This window comes from Saimiri boliviensis, chromosome 14, assembly GCF_048565385.1.
Source record: "Saimiri boliviensis isolate mSaiBol1 chromosome 14, mSaiBol1.pri, whole genome shotgun sequence".
Taxonomy (NCBI): Eukaryota; Metazoa; Chordata; class Mammalia; order Primates; family Cebidae; genus Saimiri; species Saimiri boliviensis.
In genome coordinates, this window is record NC_133462.1 from 53,617,187 (window position 1) to 53,640,755 (window position 23,569).

A 23,569-nucleotide genomic window follows, 5' to 3' on the forward strand; every position below is an offset into this window, starting at 1 on the left:
TAAGATAAAACAAAGTAAAAGTAGAGCAAGTGTGAAGTGAGAGTTTATTGATGCTATTGTAGGAACCTTCTCTATCTTGTATGGCCATTCCATTTTTCATCAGTAAATCTGCAAAAAAACAATGAAAACAATATTTAACAGACATTAAATATTAAGTTTTAACTGTGTGTATACCAGGCACCTGGCTAAGAACTTGGCACAGGCTACCTTGTTTGGTCCTTACTGTAGCAGTAGTAGTTAAATAGTATTATCTCCCCATTTTTTTAATGACTAAACTGAGTTAGATTATGTATTTTATCTATGGTTCTGAAGCTGTAAGAGGCACACATTAAACCCAGATTTCTCTGATGCCAGAGCTTGCACTCTTACCCTTTTCATACCCTGCTTCTCCTCAAAAGTTGTCTCTTATAGGCAATGACATCTTATTGCAAACCTCTTTGTGCCTATTGCCTAGTACATGATAAGCACATAGTGAGAAGAGAGAAGTCTAAGGATATGTAGCTTTGGAGATTTAATGTTCTAACTATAAAAAGATAACTAACATTATGACATTATGGACAAAAATGTATGCTAATATGTGTAGTAATTGCTATTTAAAAGCAGTGCTCTCTGCATGATAGGACATCTCAGCCCTCATTCCTGAAACAATGGATGAAAGGAGTATGCAGACACAGGTATTTTGCCTGTGAGCCTGGCTAGGGAGGTATTGCAAAGCTTTGGGGGAAGAATGAGCTGAAGGCAGCTGTTCTTACCTGGAGGCAAATGGCAAAGGGTGGATATGCAAAGGAATTTATCTAGATAAGTTTGTTTACCTATTTCTCTGGAAACCAACCTTTGATCATACTTGCACAGGGCTGCTCCCTACTCCTGGATGGTGGTTGGGGGTGGGGTGGTCGACAATGTTAGTTACCCACAAATAATGTTTGTTCCAGGCCTTTGTCATTAAATCTGTACTAAATAAGTGCGAGGGTCTCTGGCTTATCAGGAGGACTTTCTCCTTGGTGGTCTAAGCCATGCAGTTGCCTAGATTTGGTCACAGGCAAAATATGTCAAAGGCCTGCAGCAAACACCGTTTGTGGGTTAGTAATATTGTTGACCCCTCCCCTCAGAATAGAGTGCAGTCCTGCTCAGAGATGATCAAAAGTTGGTTTTCATTGAAATAGGTAAACAAACTTAAATAGATAAATTCCTTGCAGGCTCCTGTTATCTGCCTTTTACCATTTGCCTCAGGGTAAGAACAGCTGCCTGCAGCTCATTCTTTCCTAAAGCTTTGCAAAACCTCCTGGCCTTCCAAGAAGGTTTGCCTCTTTCCTTATAATTTTTCCCACCACCCTGACCAACCACCTACAGTGTCCCATTTGTTTGTGTCATTTTTTTTATTTCCTTGAACAACGCTCTGTAATTCTTGCTGTAGAGGTCTTTCACCTGCCTGGTTAGCAGTACTTCTAGGTATTTTATTCTTTTTGTGACTGTTGTGAATAAGGTTGTGTTCTTGCTTTGGCTTTCAGCTTGGATCTTGTTGGTGTATACAAATGCTACTGATTTTTATTGTACATTGATTTCATATCCCGAAAATTTGCTCTGTTCGTTTATCAGATCTAGGAACTTTGGGGCAGAAACTATGGGTTTTTCTGAGTTCAGAATCATATCATTTGCAAACAGAGGTAGCTTGACTTATACTGCCTTTTATTTCTTTTTCTTGCCTGACTGCTCTGGCTAGGAATTCTAGTACTATGTTGAATAGGAATGGTGAGAGTGGACATCCTTGTCTTGTTCTGGTTCTCAGGGGGGATGCTTCTAGCTTTTGCCCATTCAGCATGATGTTGGCTGTAGGCTTGTCATAGGTGGTTCTTATTATTTTGAGGTATGTTCCTTCAGTGCCTAGTTTGTTGAGGCTTTTTTACTTGAAGGAATGTTGTATTGTATTGAAAGCCTTTTCTACCTCTGTTGAGAGCTTCTGCACAGCAAAAGAAACTATCAACAAAGTAAACTGGCAAGTTACAGTGAGGAGGGAGACCCAGGCATCTGGAATTCCCTCCCCCTCCGTCATCCTCTGTACATCTCAACAGAAGAGAGAGCAGGCCAGCTGGTGTCTCCTGAATCTCCTTCCTGAAAACCACAAGCTGGGCCCTGGGGAAAGTCTCCAGAATGTCCTATGGAGAAGGCATTATTTTTACCTTAAACAAGATCAAACCAGAAACCTTTGCACATGTGAGTTCTAAAACTGTAAACCGGAGCCCTTTCATATGTAATTCCTGAAACTGTAAACAGAAACCTTTCCACATGTGAGCCCTAAAAACTATGAACCTAAGATTCTTCCACGTGTAACATCTAAAGTATAAGCCTATATAAAGGCAGAACCTCCCTTTGTTAGAGGAACTTGGTTGTTAGGCACATGTGCTACCAAAGCTCCCAGCTGTAATACATTCCTTCCTCCTGTATTTGGTGTCCGAGAGATCCTTTTCTGCAGCCGCTCCTGCTACAACAGCATGGGAGAAAAATAAACACAGACTATGTATCTGACAAAGGTCTAATATCCCATATCTCTAAGAAACTTAAACAAATTTACAAGCAAAAGACAAATCATCTCATGAAAAAGTGGGCAAAGGATGTGAACAGATGATTTTCAAAAGAAGATGTACATGTGGCCAACAAGCATATGATAAAACGTTCAACATCACTAAACATTTCATTATAGAAATGCAAATCAAAAACACAATAAGATACCATCTCACACCGTCAAAATGGCTATTATTAAAGAGAAAAAGAAACAAATAACACACAGATGCTGGTGAGGTAGCAGAGAAAACAGAATACTTATACACTTCTGGTGGGAATATAGATTCGTTCAGTCATTGTGGAAAGCAGTGTGGCAATTTCTCAAAGAACTTAAAAGAAAATTACCATTTAACCCAACCCAGCAATCCCATTATTGGGTATACGCAAAAAGGAATATAAATCATTCTATCATAGAGACACATGCATATGTATGTTCTTTGCAACACTATTCACAATAGCAATAGCAAAGACATGGAATCAACCTAAATTTCTATCAATGGCTCACTGTATAAAGAAACTGTGGTACATATACACCATGGAATACTATGTAGCCATAAAAAAGAATGAGATCATATCTTTTGCAGCAACATGAATGGAGCTGAAGGCCATTATCCTAAGTGAACGAATGCAGGAACATAAAATAAATACCACATGTTCTCACGTGTAAGTGGGAGTTAACCATTGAGAACACATGGACACAAAGAAGAGGACAACAGGGACCTACTTGAAGGTGTAGGGTGGGTGATGGGAGAGGATTAAAAAACTGTCTATCAGGTACCATGCTTATGACCTGGGAGATTTAATAATATGTGCACCAAACCCCTGTGACATCCAATTTACCTGTACAACAAACCTACACATTTGCTCGTGAACCTGAAATAAAAGTTAAAATAAAGGAAAGTTGAAGGATGGCAAAGATATTCCACATGAATGGCAACCAAATAGAGCAGGGGTATCCGTATTTATATCAGAAAAAATAAATGTTAACTCAAGAGCTGTAATAAAAGACAAAGAAGACATTGTATAATGATGAAAGGGTCAATTCAATAGGGATATACAGTTGTAAATATATATGCAGCTGACGTCGGAACAGGCTAAATATAAGAAGCAAACACTGATAGAACTGAAGAGAAAAATAGATGACAATATAATAATAGTAGGAGATTTTAATAAGCCATATTCTATAATAGACTGATATCCAGAATTAAGATCAGTAATAAAAAGGGCTTGAAAATACTAAAAACCGAATAGACTTAACAGACACATACAGAATATTCTACCCCAAAGCAGCAGAATACATATTCTTTGCAAGTGCACATGCAATACTCTACAGGAAACGTCATGTTAGGTCCACATAAAAAGTTCAAAATCATATGAATGCTTTTCTTTCTTTCTTTCTTTCTTCTTCTTTTTTTTTTTTTTTTTTTTTTTTTTGAGATAGAGTCTTGCTTTGCCACTAGGTGCCAGGCTGGAGTGCAGTGGTGTGAACTCAGCTCACTGCAACCTCCACCTCCTGGGTTCAAGCAATACTCCTTCCTCAGCCTCCAAGTAGCCTGGATTACAGGTGTGCGCCACCACGCCCAGCTAATTTTTTTATTTCTTAGTAGAGATGGGTTTTCACCATGTTGGCCAGGATGGTCTCAATCTCTTGACCTTGTGATCCACCTGCCTCAGCCTCCCAAAGTGCTGGGATTACAGGTGTGAGCCACTGCACCCTGACCACAGTGGAATGAAATTTGAATTTAATAGCAGAAGGAATACTTGGAAATTCACAAATACATGGGAGTTAAATGATACACTCTTGAGAAAGAATGCATCATAGAAGAAAACAAAAGAAAATTTAGAGGACATCTTGATACAAATGAAAAAGAAAACACAACATAACAACAAGAACAGCAAAAGCAATCCTAAGAGTGTAGCTTATGGCAATTAATATCTCCATTAAAATTTAACACTTCAAGTAAACAACCTGACTTTACAACTCTACAAACTACAAAAAAGACAAGCTAAACTCTTAGTTATCAGAAAGAAGGAAATAATAAAAATCACAGCAGAAATAGCCAAAATAGAGACTAAAGTAACAATAGAAGAAAACTCAATGAAATACGTTATTTTAACTATCAACAAACTGACAAACTTTTAGCTATTCTAGGAAATAAAGAAGAGTCAAATAAAGTTAGAAATGAAAGTGGTACCAGCAAAATAAAATTGATTATTAGAGCCTACTCTGAACCATTATACACCAATAAATTGGATAATATAGAAGAAATAGATAAATCCCTAGAAACATACAACCTACCAAGACTGAATCATAAAAAAATAGCAAATCCGAGCAGTATAACTAGAAAGGAGGTTGAATCCATAATCAAAGCTGCCCAACTAAGAAAAATCAGGACCAGATAGCTTCACTGGTAAATTCTACCAGATATTTAAAAAGGAGTTAAAAACAAACCTTTGCAAACTCTTCCAAAAATCTTAGAGAAAAGAACAGTTGCAAACTCATTTTATGAGGCCAGTATAACCCTGATACCAAAGCCAGAAAAAGACACTTCATAAAAGAAAATTATACGTTAATATCCCTGATGGATACAATGCAAAGTCTTTAATAAAATACTAGCAAACCTAATTCAACAGCACATTAAAATGATCATACACCGTGACAAAGTGGAATTTATCTCTGGAATGCAAGGATGTTTCACCATAAGAAAATCAGTTAATATGATACATCACATTAACAGATCAAAGGGAAAAAAGCACATGATTGTTTAAATAGGTGCAGCAAAAGCATTTGACACAATTTAACACAATTTAACACAGTTTTATAATTAAAAACATTCAGCAAAGTAGAAATAGGATGAAAAGCTTGACATAATAAAGGTCACATATAAACAGCCCACAGCTAAAAGCATACTCAATGGTAGAAGACTAAAAGTTTTTCTTCTAAGATCAGGAACAAGAAAATAATTTGCACATTTGTCATTTCAATTTAATGTAACACTGGAAGTCCTAACAAGATTAATCAGAGAGAAAAAAAAGAAGTAAAAGATATCCAAATTAGAAAGGAAAAAATATCTCTGTTCATAGATGACATCATCTGACATGTACAAAACCTTAAAGACTTCACTAAAATACTGTTGGAATTAATAAACAAATTCAGTAAAGTTCCAGGATACAAAGTTAATATGCAAATTCAGTTGTATTTCTATACAATAACAATGAACAAATTGAAATTGAATTTAAGAAAATAATTCCATTTACAATCGCATCAAAATAATAAAATCCTTAGGAATAAGCTTAAGTAAGAAGTTGAAGGTTTTATACACTGAAAATTACAAAACCTTGATCTAAAAAATTAAAGAAGACACAAATACCTAGAAAGAGATTTGTATTCATTGATTGGAAGACTTAAGAGTGTTAAAATCCAATCCCTAGCAATGAAAATCCCAATGGCAATGTTTACAGAAATAGAAAAAAACAAATCTAAAATTTACATGGACCCACAAAGGACTTCAAATAGCCAAAGCAATCTTGAAAAGAAGAACAAAACTGGAGGCCTCACACTGCCTGGTTTTAAAACATATCACAAAGCTACAGTAATCAAAACATTATGGTACTAACATAAGGATAGACATATAGACAATGGAACTAAGAGCCCAGAAATAAACTCATGCATATATATATATATATATATATATATATATATATATATATATTCATACACACACACATATACACACACTCACTGTGAACCAATCTTTGACAAGGATGCCATGAAAACACAATGGAGAAAGGATTGTCTCTCAATAAATGCTGTTGGAAAACATGCAAATAAATGAAATTGGACCTTTATCATAGACCCACACCTAAATCAATTAAACAATGGCTTAAATGCTTAAATTTCGACCTGAAACTGTAACACTTCTAAAGCAAAATATAGGGAGCAATTTCATGACATTGGTCTTGGCAATGATTTATTGGATAACACCAAAGCACAGACAGCAGCAACAAAAGTAGACAAGTGGAGCTCCATCAAATTAAAATCCTTCTGCACAGCAAGAGAAACAATCAATAGAGTGAAAGGGCAACCTACAAAATAATGCAACCTACAAAATATTTCAAAACACATATTTGATTAATAGCCATAATATATAAGTAACTTCTACAGCTCAATAGCAGAATATCTCCAGGTATCTTAATGTTAAAATGAGCAAAGAACTTCAACAGAAGTCCTAAGAAGACTTTGTATGTATGTCCTTCTCCAAAGAAGATATACAAATGGCCAAAAAGTATATAAAAAGATTTTCAGGCCAGGTGCAGTGGCTCATGCCTGTAATCCCAGCACTTTGGGAGGCCAAGGCAGGCAGATCCCAAGGTCAGGAGTTCAAGACCAGTTTGGCTAACAGTGAAACCCTAGCTCTACTTAAAAAAAAAAAAAAAAAAAAAAAAAAAGCCAGGTATGGTGGCAGGCACCTGTAATCCCAGCTGCTTGGGAGGCTGAGGTGGGAGAATCACTTGAACCTGGGGGGCAGAGGTTGCAATGAGCCGAGATCATGCCACTGCACTCCAACCCCAGGTGACAGAGCATGACTCTGACTCAATAAATAAACAAATAAAAATTTAAAAAAATCAAGAAATTGCAAATTAAAACTACACTGAAATATCATTTCACACCTGTTAGGATGGCCATTATCACAAACACAAAAAGAAATCAACCAAACTGAAAATAACAAATGTTATCAAAACTGTAGAGAAACTGGAACCTTTGTACATTGCTTGTGGAAATATAAAATGATGTGACCGCTGTGGAAATAGTATGAAAGTGCCTCAAAAAATTAAAAAAAAAAAAAGAAATATTATATGATCCAGTGATCCTGTTTGCGGATATTTATTCAAAAGAATTGAAATCAGGCTCTTGAAGAAATATTTACAATCCCATGTTCACTTTAGCATTATTTAAAATAGCTAAGATGTGGAAGCAATGTAAATGTCCATTGATACATGAATGGATAAAGAAAATGTGGTATACACATAAAATCATGGAGCCTTAAAAATGAAAGAAATCCTATTATATGTGATTACATGGATGAACCCTGAGGACATTGCGCTAAGTGAAAGAATCCAGGCACAAAAGGACAAATAACTGCACAATTTCATTTATTTGTGTTTATATGTGTGTATTGAAAGCAGTTGATGCCACAGAAGCAGAAAATAGAAGAGTGGTTTCCAGGGGCTGAAGAGAGGAGGAAATGGGGACTTTCTGTTCAATGCATATCAAGTTTCAGTTATGCAAGATGAAATAGCTCTAGAAGGGATCTTTTGTACAACATTGTACATACTGTTAGCAATAATGTACTATACACTTAAAAATTTTGTCAGAGTGTCCAAGCATGATGGCTTATGCCTGTAATCCCAGCACTTTGAGAGGCCAAGGCAGGCAGATTACAAGGTCAAGAGATCCAGATCATCCTGGAAAACAAGGTGAAATCTCGTCTTTACTAAAAACACAAAAATTAGCTGAGCCTGGTGGTGCATGGCTGTAGTCCCAGCTACTTGGGAGGCTGAGGCAGGAAAATCCCTTGGACCCGGGAGGTGGAGGTTGTGGTGAGCTGAGATTGTGCCACTGCACACGCCAGCCTGGCAACAGAGCGAAACTCCGCCTAAAGAAAGATCAGAAAGTCTCATGTTAGGCCTTTATTACAACCAAAAAATGCACGTTATTACCTGTAAGCCTTATTCTTTGCAATTTATTCTAAATTTGCCTGTTGTTAATGAAGTTCAGCTTAACCTGCTTCCTAAGAGTAAGCAGTCCTAGAAACCTCGGAGAGGAATGCTATTGTTTTTAACAAAATGAGGAAACTGTTCTGGTGTGACTGGGCAGTAATCTTGGGAGAGCTTGATGTATAGAATTTTGTGTGGTTGTTAATTATGATATTAAAATGTACAAATATCCTCTGTCTTTTTTCATTTTGATCCTTAGACACTCTGAATTTTCTCTGTTTTACTCTCAGTGCCGTGACTAATATCTGGGGCCCATTATTGGATTTTGGCTCTGGACGCACCCGCAGCACTCTGGACAGAGTTGAGAATTGCTGGAAATGGTTATTTCTTAGACATCTTTGTCAGCTAGTTTACCTTTAATATTTTGACCATGAAAGCCAGAGGGCAACTGGAAGTCAGAGGAAAGGAACAAGCGACTCCCTCCTTGCATTTTAGCTTCTGACAGTGGCCCTCATCCAAATGGCACGGCCGCTGTGGAAATAGCGTGAAGCGCATGCAGAGCAGCCACCTCCAGCTGCAGTCCCCAGACTCCGGGTCCCCTGCTGCCCGCCGCAAGGAATCCCCTCATGGGGAACCAGCAGTAGCTTGGCCTTGGCATTTGGAGGTGCTGTTGTGTTTTCCCCCTTCTCGGAGATCTGAAATACATTCTACCCACTCCCCAGACTGTCTCTCCACAGGTCCAAGCTCAGACCCTCCACCGTCTAAGCTCCCATGTTCTGGTAATCCCATTCTTCTCTCAGATTTTATGCTCTTTTGACTCTTCACTACCTGTGTAAACAATTTTCTGTATTAAGTCACTTTCCTTTCTTTTCTTTCTCTCTCTCTCTTTCTTTCTTTCTTTCTTTCTTTCTTTCTTTCTTTCTCTTTCTTTCTTTCTTTCTTCTTTTAATAGTGCAGATGCAGAGAAGGGGGGCGGGCAGCATTGACTGAGCCTCCCTTGAAAGGAATTTGTTTCACCTTGCCCAGCAGGTTATACCCCAACATAAACAAGGATGCAGCTCCTTGGAATGTGCACACAGAATCCTCCTAATTTGCATCAATGCATTGATTTATATCTAAGGACAGTATTTATCCAGAAATGATCACCCAATTCCCACCAATTTTCTGGAGCTGAACATTCATGCTCTCACTTACATGTTAAGTCAATTGTGGGAATGGGTTGCAGCGGTATTAAAACCTCTGTGAGAATATCACAGGTATCCATGAGAAAAATTTAAATTGATTTTCCTTTGTGAAGTACATTGGTTATTTTCCTTTTCAAATGAAACCAGGTAAAAGCTGGCGTTGCCTTAATTTGGTAGAATCACAACATAAATTCTTCCCTAACACAGTCCTCCTATTCTGAATCTAATCAAGTTCAACACTGTCAAAGGATATCCAGTCTTAACTCAAAGTTCAAATTTGGCTCACAATTTTTACAAACTTCAAAGCAGAAAGTACGTATTTTTTGGAACTCGATAGATGTAGGGTTAAATCTCTGCTCTGTTACAGTCAGTAGTTGCTTAATTTCTTTAAGGCTGTTTCTTCATCTGAAGACTGGAGATAAACTGCCTACCTAGTAGGGTCAAGTGAGGATTAAATGAGGTAATGTACATAATGCATGAGCACCCTGCTTAACAAAGAACAGAATAGCTTAAGAAAGCTTATGATAGCTCTTACTATTTTTTCCTTTCTTGTATGATTTTAAGTGAGTTCTTTAACTTTGCTTTTTACCTTTTAAGACTCAGAGTTGTGCAAATGAAATGAGATACACAAGTGGAACTTTCTTTGGAATGGGTTAAGCTGTGTATATGTAATCATAAACAAACCTTATTCATTCTTACCATTGCCTCTTTCAATATATTCTGTTAAAGTTTTCTTCTTTTTCCAAGTCCAGGGCATATTGCATAGACATACATAGACTTTCAGATGTCTAGAAAGAGCAGTGCTGAAGGTCCAGTCTCTCAACCAATTTAAATCACTTTTTCCTCTCCGAATTCCTGGAGGCCTCAGGCTGGTGAACAGTAGAGAGGTGAACTGAGAGGGATGGTTCTACATCGTCACCTTCTATCACAGGCTTTTTATGAGTCAGGGTTCTCTAGGGGGACAGAACTAATGGAATATATATATAGTCCATTATATATATTCATATATATATTCTATGTATTCATATATATTTCATTATATATTCATATATATATTCCATTATATATATATTCATATATATATTCCATTATGTGTATATTCATACATATATATTCCATCATATATATATTCATATATATATATTCATATATATATATATATATATAGAGAGAGAGAGAGAGAGAGAGAGAGAGGGAGAGGAGTTTATTAACTCACATGATCACAAGTTCGCACGATAGGCTGTCTTCAGGCTAAGGAGCTAGAAGAGTCAGTCTGAGTTCCAAAACTGAAGAACTTAGAGTCTGATGTTTGAGGGCAGGAAGCATCCAGCATGGGGGAAAGATGAAGGCCACTCTCTCTTTTCACATATTTCTGCCTGCTTATGTTCTAATGGCACTGGCAGCTGATTAGATGGTGCCCACCCAGATGAAGGGTGGGTCTGCCTACCCCAGCCCACTGACTCAAATGTTAATTTCCTTTGGCAATACCCTCACAGACACACCCAGGACCAATACTTTGTATACTGCAATCCAATCAAGCTGACACTCACTATTAACAATCACAGACTTCTACTCTGCCTCCTTTGCCACTTGCAGTCAGGAATGAAATGATGCCACTGAATGGTGTGGTTGTCATCTGGCTTTTGTATTTTTTGTTGTGTGCTCAATTGCATTGCCTTTACAACTGCCTTATGTGAATAGTTCTGAGGCAAATTAAGAAAGAGAGCAAATTCTATTTGGGGACTAAGATTGGGTTTTAAACGGCATATGTATCAAGAAGTAGATGGGTTCTTTAGTACCCTTGTAATCTGCAAAAGTGCTCATCAAGTCATTCTCTCACCCTGAAGCCTACAATTCAGGAGAAAATAGTGTACATGCTATGAAACACAACTTAAGCAAAATCTCTAGAGTGGCTTAACACAATGCATATTTATTCTCTTGACGTTCTGAAATCCAGAAGTTCAAAATTATTTTCATCAGCTGAAACAAACACCGGCAACATGGCGAACCTTCTGGAGGCTTTACAGAAGTATCCATTTCTTGCCTCTTCAGTTTCTGGTGCTGTGTCGTTCCTTGGCTTGTGGTCACATCACTTCAACCTCTGCCTCTGTGGTCACATGGCCTTCTCTGTGTCATACTTCCTTTTGCTTCCTTCTTATAAGGACATTTGTGATCCCATTTAGGATTCACCCGGATTATTTAGACAATATTCCCGTCTCAAGATCTCTTACTCAATCACATCTGCAAAGACCCTTTTTCCGTATAAAGGTAACATTGGTAGATTCCAGGGATTAAGACCTGGATATCTTTGGGAAAAGTTTTTCATCTCGAACCTCAAAGGTAATGTGAATACAGTTTATATCAAACTTGGTAATTCCTGCTTCTATCTGGAACTCGTCTCTAGAGTCATCTGGCTTCAGAGTCCAGCCAGAATCAGTACTTATGAAAACATCTTTGGTTATTCTGGTCCACACTCATCATACTGTCTTGCATAATCCAGGTCTGGATTTAAATTCCAGTCATTTAGTATATTCCCAAACTTGGGCTATTTACTGAACTTTATAATCTGTAAAACGGGGCGACGTTATTAGCCTCGCTGGATTATTTTACAGATTAAAAAAGAAAGAATATAGGGAGCTAAGAATTAACCCTTGAATACGGTAAGTGCTCAGTGTATTTTGATCTTTTTTTCCCATATATTAATCAAATAATGCCTCTCATTGCGGGTTTCATGAGATCAGTCTGTTTCTGTAAATTATTTTTTATATCTTTCCAATATGTGCTTCTGTTTTCCCACCGTGATAGTATACTGCTGATGTTAAAAACATCACTGAGAACCAACTGATGAATATCAGAGCATTACCTCCCCACAAAGGGATAATTCAGAGTTTGTAAACAATAACGTTTATGGAAAATGCTGCTTCGATTACAATTTTTTTCTTTTCTGCTCCTTTTTTTAAAGCAGGGACCTGTTAAGAAAAAGTATTCCAAGTTTTAATATTTCAAATTACATAGGATATTACATAGTTGAATCAAATTACATCTTTGCACATCTTGACTGATTCATTCCTTTTGAAATATTACTTTAAAATCATGAAAATACAATAATAATTCTCATTCCAGTTTGTTTGATATTTTATCAAAGCCAATATCTGTTATCAGTCTGTGGCAATATTTGATTTTTTTTAATCATGATTTAGTTCTTCTATTTTTAAGGATACATTTATCATCAAATCACATAGTCAGAAGCATCATCAGAAACATTGTTATGAACTGCATGACCAAGTACTTCTTTTAAGATATAATTCCTTCAGAGCAAGCTCTAGATTTTAACATCATTTAGAAGAGTTAGCAGTATCTTCTGGCGATTTAATATGGAGGTATAAGATATTTGCACTAACTTACGTATTTCATAGAGGCACCATTCAATGAATGTTTTGAAAGCAAACACGTGTGTAACATCACCTAAACCAAGAAAGAGGATGTGGCCAGCATGTCAGAAAACCCAATTTATGCCAACTACAGTTACTTTCCCCACCAAGAGTGACACTTACCTATTTCTAAAACCATAGATGTTGCAGGCCTCTCACCTTTATCAAAATAAGATTAATCATTGACTAATTTTATTAACTTTAATTAATTTAACTAAAATAAAATGGCATATTTATTTTGTTGTGTGTGACTTCCTGTTCGACATCATGCTTGGTGTATTTAGAACTGTTTTTGCACACAGTTGTAATCAGATCCTCCTTATATTTCACTAGAATTCTGAACACACGAGTACAGGAGTTTTGGTAAACATGTGTGTGCATTTCGATTGGGTCTATCCCTAGAATCTGAAATGCTAGGCTGTAAGGTATGCACGTATTTAGCTTTAGAAGACACTGCCAAACAGCTTTCTCTGAGGCTGTACTAAACTATACCTCATGCCAACAGTGTATGAAACTTGCAATTGCTGCAGAGCCTCGCCAGCACCTGGTATTGCCGGTCTGTTCTCATGATAACAATTCTGGTGAGGAAGTACAAGTATCACATTGTGGTTTTAACCTGCATTTTGTCAATGAGTAATAAATAGGAGTAACTTTCTCTGTACTTATTGACCATTTTAATGTGTTTTATGTGAATTGTTTAAGTATTTTGCGTATTTTACCATTAGATTTTCTATCCTTTCCTTATTGTTTTCAGGTGTTCTTTACAAAGTCTAGATATGATTTTTTTTCTTTTTGGTGGGGTAACTTTTTTAGAGTTACATTCCTTTTTAATTCATTTAATGTTATCATTAGATGAACAGAAGTTATCCATTTATCTTTTTGCTTCAGTTTAAAGCTATTCATGTCCTGTTTCTGAAATCTTGGGCTAGTAAGTCATGAAGATGATTGCCCATGCTTTCCTCTAAAGCCATTATTGTTTTACTTTAACCACATAGACCCCAGTCAATTTTAATTGATTTTTGTGACTTGGATGAGCAGAGATTAAGATACTTATTTTTCTCAAGTAATCCATTGACGCAGCATCTTTATTGGAAAAACTACATGTTGCCCAGTACACAGCAGTGTTACTTTTGTGATAAATTAAGTTGGCATATATATGGGTAAAGAGCGGGGGATAGGGAGATTGGGGAGGGAACGATATGGGGAGAAATGCCAGATATAGGTGACGGGGATGGAGGCAGCAAACAATATTGACATGTAAGCACTATGCAACAACCCTGCATGATCTGCACATGTACCCCAGAACCTAAAGTACAATTAAACAAAACTATTTCTTTTTTTTTTTTTTGATTTTTGTCTCATTTATTAACTCTTTGAATGATGCTAAAGATTATTGTCTCATAATGAGGGAACTAAAATCTAATTCATTAAGAAAATAAAACAAGACCCTGGTATTTCCACTCTGTTACTTGAGGATTTTGGAATGGGGTGGAAGCTAACTCAGATGAATTTATTTTCTGTAGCCTTAGACACAAACTATTTCTTAGTGAATATATCAAACACATGGTAGAAAATTAAAGAGAATAGTATAATAATCCCATATTATCCATCTCAAAGCTTCAATGATTATCAGCTCATGGACTCTTTTCATATACAAGCACTCACTTCTCTCCACAATCCCAGAGATCACATTATTTCATCCATTGATATTTCAGTATATCTTTCTGAAAGATAAGCTCCTTTTTAATAACGTTCTGTATTATCATACTGAAAACTAACCATCACTTAATATTATAAAATGTCCACTTAGTGTTCAATTTCTGAGTCTCATACATTTTTAAGGAGCTGTTTATCCAAATTAGAATTAAAAATGTTTGTAAGCTGGGGCAACATAGTAAGAGACCCCATCTCTTAAAAAAATTTGGCTGGTTGTAGTAGTATGCACCTGTGGTCCCTGCTACTCCAAAGGCTGAGGCAGGGTGATCGCTGGAGCCCAGAATTTTGAAGCTGCCGTGAGGTATGACTGTGCCACTGCACTCCAGCCTGGGCCGTTAACAGAGTGAGAGATCCCAGCTCTTAAAAAGAAAATGCTTATACATTGTAATTGGTTGATAGGTCTCTTCACTCTCTTCTAATCACTACATTTTTCCCTCCCTTTCTTGTGTGTGTGTGTGTGTGTGTGTGTGTGTGTGCGCATGTGTGTGTATGTGTGTGTTCTTTGTGATGCATTTTTAAGAAGCTGTTTCATACGTTTAGTAGGGTAGTCCATATTTTGGATTTTGTTGTATTATTCAATGATGGCTTCCCATTGGAATAGGATTGTTGTAAAAAAGTATTGATTTCTAAGTACTGAAACAAAGCAACAGTTACTTCATTATCACCAAAGTGGAGTACTAGCTTAAATTTGTTCTAATAATACCTAATGTTTAGGTAGGAAATACACCTACTTTTGTAAGCAGTTCATCTAAGTAAATATCCATAATGGGTTTTATTTATTTTTATTTTTTAAAGCCTACAGCATCCAGTATTCCTAGGTGGTCTCCCATCAAAGTACTAACCAGGTCCAACCCTGCTTAGCTTCCGAGATCAGACGAGATTGGGCGTTCAGGGTGGCATGGCTGTAGCCGCCTTAATGGGTTTTGTATACACCGTCCAAGGGCGTCTTAACTCTGGCACTATGGACACTTAGGGCTGTGTGATTCTGTGTTGTAGGAGGATGTCCTACACTTGGGAGGACGTTTAATGCTATCTTGGCCTCTTTACTCTAGATGCCAATAGCAACCCCCAGTTGTGAACACATAAAACACTTGTTGTCATTCACCCACTGTTTGCCATTTTTCATCCCTGTTCTTTATATTTTCTCACCTTGATCTGTTCTAAGTTCCTTGAGAACAGGTGCAGTGTCTTAAGGATAGAGTTGGGGTTAGTGATCATTTTTCTGCCTGAATTGGGGATAGTGATCATTTTTCTGCCCGCCACCCCACCCATAGGGTGCTTCTGAGGACCAAAAGAGATAATCCTCGAAAATAATCCCTTTGAGCACTTTGAAGCGCCCTGGGAAAAGTGCTGGACATTTTTAGATCCTGATATTGGTTTTGCCTCAACATTTCCTGCAGTGTTGTGCTCAGCCCACTGCTATTGGCTCCTCCATTTCAAACCAAGCATTTTTGTGTAGTCAGCAATGTTTTTCCATCAATTCTTCTTTCCTTCTTCACACAAATCAACCAACATTTTCCTCTTGACTTAATTCCCACAGTTTCAAGTTACAGCTTTCCCGGCCTTGTGTCTCAGCTTCTCACACACTAATCTTTCTGTGTTTCCCACAGTCAACCTCCCTATTTCTACTCCATTTACCTACACTCCCACCATTCTCTCCACAAATACCCTCCCACGCCATTGCTTCTAATTTATGTCTTCCTCTTCTTCTCTATCTTAATAACATTTTGTCTGCTAATTCCTAAAAATCCGTTGATGTATTCCCTTTTGTATTTCCTAAACATATACAATCATTTTTTACTACATTATTACTTTTGAAATTATTGAGTGTCAAAGCACAAAAAATAAAATTTAAAAAGTTAAATAAAGCATAGGTCCTGCTCTTGAGGATCTTGGGGAAGAGGCAATGGATAAAATAACTTCTGTGCCAAGAGGTCTTCTTATAATGATGCCTCTAATGGTGTTGTAAGACTCACAGATGAAGCAAAAAATTTTGCCTTGAATAGGTAAATTATATCAAAAAAAGTGGTGCTTCTATTTTGTTTTAAAAGGTGTTAACTGAGGAAGAAATAGGGAAAAGGATTCTAGGCCTGGAAAAGATCACAACTCTCTCCTGGTATGAAGAGTATTCCTTAAGATGGATGCATAGAGTCTCCGAAGTTGAGTGCCTAGAATTTTGTTCTATGGATGCTACTTCATTGGTATATTTTAGTCATAAATCTTACACACTCTTCTATTTGGATTGAAATCTCCAACAGAGGTTGGGCTATAAATGGCATCAAATACCAGACTAATCCACTCACTGATATTTTGAATAAGCATGGCACTGACAGTATGCCCCAGGTTCTGAATGTCCCGCAGGGCAGCACATCACCCTTTTCAGTTGTCTCTAGAAAGAACAAAGTATAGGTCACTTTTCCTGTCCAAAAATAGTCAGCATGCTATCGTGGGCAACTGATTGTAATTTCAAAACAAAAAAGCCACATAGAATTCTCTTTCATACTGGCCATTTGTAATGAAGAAGAGATTTCAATTCAATGAATACATAAGGCAGTCTAATTGCCTTTTTCTTCATGGTTGTGGTCAGCACAAGAGAGAAAATGTCTCCGTTTTCTTTACTTCTTGCTACTCTTTCCCTTTCTCTTCCCACTCCTACTCTTCTTCCTCCCTGTTCTGTTTCTTCTTTTCTTCCTCTCTTTTTCTTCCTTCTTTCTTTCCTCATTTTTCCTTTCAAATCAGAGATCCTATCTACATGACAGTTGAGATTCTCCTGGCTGGATGGGATTTGTGAGTGAGTGTGTGTGTCTGTGTGTGTGTGTGTGTGTGTGTGTGTGTGTGTGTGTGCGTGTCTATCATGGTTTGGGAGGAAATGCTGAGAAAACGTACTCGAGCCTGTCAGAAAGGCCTGATCATGCCCTAAGTCTTCTAATTCTTCCACTAATTTCGTAATGAACACTAGACAGCCTTTTATTTATAAGTTGGTATGCAAAGGGAGGTAGTTTGTTTTCATCCGTTTGCTCCTCTCTGTGCAGTTAGTAGGGTTGATGTGCCTGTTCCTGCTGCAGATGCTTCCTCGGTAGATCCTGAGTTGCTTGGCTGATTTTCAGGAGTTTCAGGGATACTCTTATTCTACCATGAGTGAGTTTACACCGCTAGTTGATTTGAGAAACATACATCACGTTTAAGGGCAGAATAAAACTTCTTCTTTTGTCAAGTTACAAAAGCAGCAAATCCTTACTGGCTGTAGTCCTCTCTGGGGAGCCAATGCCAGGCAAATTTATTCTTTCTATCCGTTGTGATAAGTAAATCTACACAGTGAAATGTCCCCAGGAAGATCCCTCCATGTTGGACATATTGTATAATTGCCTTCTTTTTTGATTCTTTCCTGTTCATGCTTCTTCCCTTCGTATTGACATTAAGGTTTTCTAACTAATTTCTCTCTCTCTGACTTGGTGTTGAGGTTCATTGCTAACAGAGGGTCACAATCCTCTCCCATCCAGACTGTTTATCCCCACATGACTTAAACAAATCACTGATAAATATACTCACAACATTATAATCCCTTACAAAATACTCACCACAAAATAATTTAAATCTTGTTTAAAATGTTGAAAGATCATTTTGTATGCTTTCACCAGCTGACTGAGAGACAAAAGTCATAGAAGGAGGAAATTCCAAGTCTTGCTAAAGATTACTCTGTAAAAGATAAATCTTTTCTTAAGTCAGAATACAGCTTTCTATACTTCTTGAAAAACTCTTAGCAAGTTAAAATTCCCAATTCATTTTGTGTATAGCTTGACCTTCCTTGTTAATGTCATGACAGGCATCTATTACACTAAATTGATAGCTTGAAGAGTTCTGGATCAACATCAGGCAAACAAGAACAGGAATAGACTTTATGTAAGGGCTTGAAGGAGACACCATCACAGTCTGGCCTTCCCTTTCTCTCCCCAGCAGTTCTAATCACATGGTATGAATACATGACCACAGAATCTAAATACATGACCTGGTAGGAGCATTTCTGTGGTCACAGGGACAGATGGCAAAACTTCCAATTGCATCAGCTCTCTCCTTGCTACTCAAGAAAAGGCACATGTTTCTCGTAAAACATGCTTTCATCCTGCTAGGGCAGAGACTGAGAATGGCTGGAAATCACTTTTCATAGTCGTCACAGAGTCCCAAGAGTGGCTTAGGTAGACTTTTCGCCCTTCTGTGCTTATTCTTAGCACCTAACAAGAATCAAAGTTTGAAAACTTGTCAGCTTCAAAAAATGTCTTAAGTTGCTTTTCAGCTGTACTTTCTTTTCCTATGTCTGAAGTGGAAGGAAAGTAGCTGGAAGTAAAATACTGCATTAAATTTTTTTTATACCTTAGTGAATTAATATATTCTACTTATATGGACTTTTTTAAATGAAATGATTATTAGGGAAAATATATGCTGAAACATCTTCAAAACTTACATTTTTTCACATAGATACTAAACTAAAAGAATTTAATATGAAATTCTTGAATATAAACTAAGAGCTGATGTGTTCAGAGATAACACTTGAAACAGTATCAAGGTTATCGGACATAATCCAGATGTGTGTCATCATTTACAAAAGTAAAGCCAAAATTATCTTGAAAATTACAAATTTGGTGGGTTATTTTTAGTGTCAGCCAAGAGGAAAACCCAGGGTTTGTACCGTAACAGCAGTGCTTGGTTTTTATGAGTCTGGAATGTAGTCATCAACACAGCTGAAAATAAGCAACAGCATCAGTGTATGCTGGAACAGAGACTGCATTGCAGTCGGTGTGTGTGGACAAAGACTAATTCTTAGTATTGTTGGAAAGAGTGACTGCCACATCACAAACCGCTACTGTTCAAACTTCTCAGAAGCTGCATGCAAAATAAAATAAATAAAACAACCATCCAGCAAAAACTTTACACAATACCACTTCAATTTCAATAGCATCCCGTCATTTGACCAGGATAAATAGGTTTCATATTCATATTCAATCTATGAAACCAAATATTCTTTAACTAATAGGATAAGATGATGTCTCTTTGGGGGCAAGGGGGAAACACGTGAGCTTTTATTCTTACCTGAAAGAAAGCTTTGGAAACTCTGGGAGTAAGCAAATGAACACAGCACATTGATTTGTTTTCTTGTGAAAGTAAAAGTCAGGGGAACTGTACAGCTACAGCATGGCTGATGAAAACCTTTAACCTATTATGGAACTAACATGTGGTCATGCTTTCTCCTCAAGCAGCTACATTCAGTGAAGCTGGGAATCTTTTTGCTAAGGCAGGAGGAAATAATCTTGAGGGAGTGCATTGTCAATAATCAGAATTCTGCAGAACTCAGAGGCTAGGTGTGCGCAGTGGAAACTGAAAATGCCTTTGGCTATGATGCCACTTACACATCGAACACCTCCTTACATTCTTCTTTTCCCGAGAAAGAGGGGAGGTCAGCAACACTCAGCTCTAACAAAGGCCTTTTGAAGCAGGTGGAGCTGAGATTGTGGCCACGAACCAGCCCTGGCTGTGATCAAGCCTGTTTTAAATACGCTCGTCTCTTGGAATGCTTGGTTGTTGGAGGTAAAACAGTGAGGTCACAGATATATAAAGAAATGTAATAAATATAAAACAGGAATGATTTGATTCTGTTTTGTATCAGTAAAAATGTAAATTTAAATTACGCATAGCAAAAGAGAATATTCTAACTGAGAAAAAAAAAGAAAATGAGAAAAGAAGAAATTCAGAAAATATAGCTTGGCTTGCAATATTCATACTCGGGTTTCTGCTTAGTGCTTTTCAGTATGTCATCTCATTTAGCCCTTTAATTGTCATCATATCTTTAATCTAATGATTAAGCCAATATTTAGCAAATAAAAAACTCAGAAAGGCTAAACAAATGGCGCAAAGTCATAGACACATAGATAAGTATAATATGAGAAACATAAAACAAAAGCTATGAATGTAAGAAATGAAAGGGTAAAGTTGGCTTCAGATGTCAAAAAAAGGAATATTAGAATTATTATGCATCAAATATACCTCTAAGACATTGAGTAAGGAAAGACTGACTATGTAAGCTTATGAAGAGAGATTGAATTTAAAATTGGAAAACAGTTGGCAGAATGTTGAGGAAAAACATGAAAATGTAAGGTAGGACTTTCTAGAACACATAAACCAGGACTCTTCAGAAAGTAACTATTGGTGTCATGCTCAGAAAAGAACCAGTCCCCAGACCCAAGACACAGATGCTACATATGGTATCCCTTAAAATGGAAGAAATTAAAAAGTTAAATTCTCCAGTGCCTTTATTGAAGATTTACCTGAAATCTTACCCATTTAACAAAATTGCTATATTATTATCTCTTAATACTTATTTGTAAATGAAAATTGAAACATTTATTCTTGAGTTTTGTCAAGTAAAATGTGGTGAAACTGGCAGCCCAGTTACTTGTAAACATTTTAAAAATAGCTTGGGAATGGATTTGAAATTGTTAGGTATGCCTTGCTGACTCCTTTCTGGTTATTCCTCCTACTAATTTGGTGCCACTAATTGCTGTAGGCTTCTATTATTAAAATGTGGTTAGCGAAAAGGTTATGAGTTATGTCCACATTTTGCCTTTGAGATCATAGACAGTGAATCTCAGTAGATTATAAAGGGTAGTTTTAGTAATCTGGCTGCTGTCATACTGAAGCTATTTCTCATGACTTGCATACACATGTGGACAGATTTTTTTTTTTTTTAAGAATAAGCTCAGAAAAGGATAAGCTGAAAAAAAACTTAAAATCATTTTCAAGAGTTTCATAAAGGTTGGTAAAATGACAAGAGTGATAAGAATTTGGTAGCTAAACTCTTTCTCTGGTCTGGATACTCATTTCACTACTACTATGAAATTATCCCTTACTTTCTTGTTCTTTTCTTTTATTTGTCCATTATCTTATTTTCTAATTAGTCTGAAACCATTTAAAATGTTTTGTAGGCTGCACTGTGCATTCTACATAAGTATGTCATCAAATACAAGAAAACGAATTCTGAAGATTAACGATAGAGTGAAAATGGCTTATCCTCTGTAACCATTTAAAAGGGAATGTTATGATCTATTTCAATGTCATGTACAAAATAATAAACAAAAATTGGAGCTTGTTTCAAAATCAGATTATAAAATTTGAAGACTGTGAAAGAAATGCCAAATGAATAAAAGTTTTAAAATTCACAGCAAATTTATAGCTTCATTTTGAAGTCAATGAATTGTGAATCTATGTATGTTGAAATAATGAACAAATAACTTATTCAAGGGGATGTCTAGAAAATGTCCACTGACTACAAGCTCAGAGTAAGTACGTGAGAAAAAAGAAAAATAAATACAATATAGTATTTAGAAGAAAATGAAAAACACCAATACTTTGGATGCCTTGGATTCACTTCCTGTTCATATCTTTGTTTTAAAATCGATCTGAGAGCATGGAAAAGTATGCAAAGACTTGATTTGGTGTGCAAAAGACAAAATGTCAGTGATGTCAGTGACTACCACATACTCAGAGTGAGAATGATAAAGGGTGGGAGGGAAAAATTGGGCTGCAATCAAAATGAACTGCCGCAGAGGCTGTACATGCTTCTCAGATTTCAAGTAGTTCTAAATCTGAGGCGTGAGATGACACCTAGACTAGTTGTATTGGTAAGTTCAGAATCACTCTACATTCATTATCCATAAACCTGTATTTTCAGAAGAGTTCAAACCTAAAAATTCTAGAAAACAGAAAAGAATGAATGTTATGAAGAGGCAGGAAAATACTGTGCTTTCTGCCACTATGAAAAGAACGGCTTAATTAATGACAGAAATTAGCTTTAATTAATCATCTATTACCGGTATTGCAGATTTCAGTTCTGTTTAAATCTTCATGATATAGTGACTGAGGTTAATGCAAGAAAATTGCACATGCTGAACTCCTTTCTTGCAGTAAAGTGATGAAAAGAGATAGGAGTCAATTACTGAGAATTTTTTAATTTTGATAAATGGTTATTTGCATCTAATATTGAAATGCAGCAATTGAACCATAAACTGACTATTCAAAGCAAGGGGGCAATTGATCTGGGAACTCAGCAACATGCAATGGTTATTTTCAGATTTCTACAATGTAATAGGGAAAAATGTCTGACTGCTGTTAAGGACAGAAGAATGAGGCCTCTGAGTGTACAAATCACTGAAACGAGCAAGAGTCTTGTATCAAAAAGTAGATGGAAACTTGACAGGTAAGCACTAATGAAAATCTAGTTTATATGAAGATAATGTATTTGAGTTCTGCTGGTTTAGCAAATGAGAAAGGTTAAATGGGAATACTTTTAGTTTTCAGCCATCTGATCCACGTAATGATCATTTAAAAAATCACAGTGGTCAACATTTCATAAACAAAAGGCAGCAGTAGATCACTAGGCATATTAAAAAAAATGTAGAATTACTTCAACTCAGCATCACTACCTAAAAGGTGATCCAATACAGTTAGAATTAAGTTTTTGCGTTTAAATGAATATGAGAAAAGAGTGATAGAAAATTGAATAAGAAATAATTTTAAAACTATAAAATTGAATGAATTGTGTAATATTTTTTAAATGGAGTGGCTGAAGCTGAAATTTAATGAGCAGTAGTGAGCTTCATTTTATTAACAAATATTTTTAAAAGGCTATTACGTGTGCTCTAGAAAATTAGTGATACCAAATGTTCAGTATCCTTAAGCATGTTTTTAGGTGAGAAGTTAATCTTTCAAAAACACTAATGATACTGATTTGCTTGTTAGCTTGAAGAAAGAAGATAAATGATATTCTTTTATCTGTGTATTCCTAGGGGCTTATCCTTTTCACTGAGGAAATTAATTACCAGCACTCATATCCTGATAAAAATCCCATTCTCTCCTTGAAGTTCTCCTTTTTTTTAGTAATAAAATGCAATGTTATTTTTCCAAATTGGGAAG

General features: G+C 36.6%; 1 pseudogene; it reads right to left on the reverse strand.

Moving 5' to 3' along the window:
* Positions 1-15,401: 15,401 nt before the first annotated feature.
* Positions 15,402-15,518, reverse strand: LOC120362943 (5S ribosomal RNA; annotated as a pseudogene).
* Between the last annotated feature and the right edge of the window lie 8,051 nt (positions 15,519-23,569).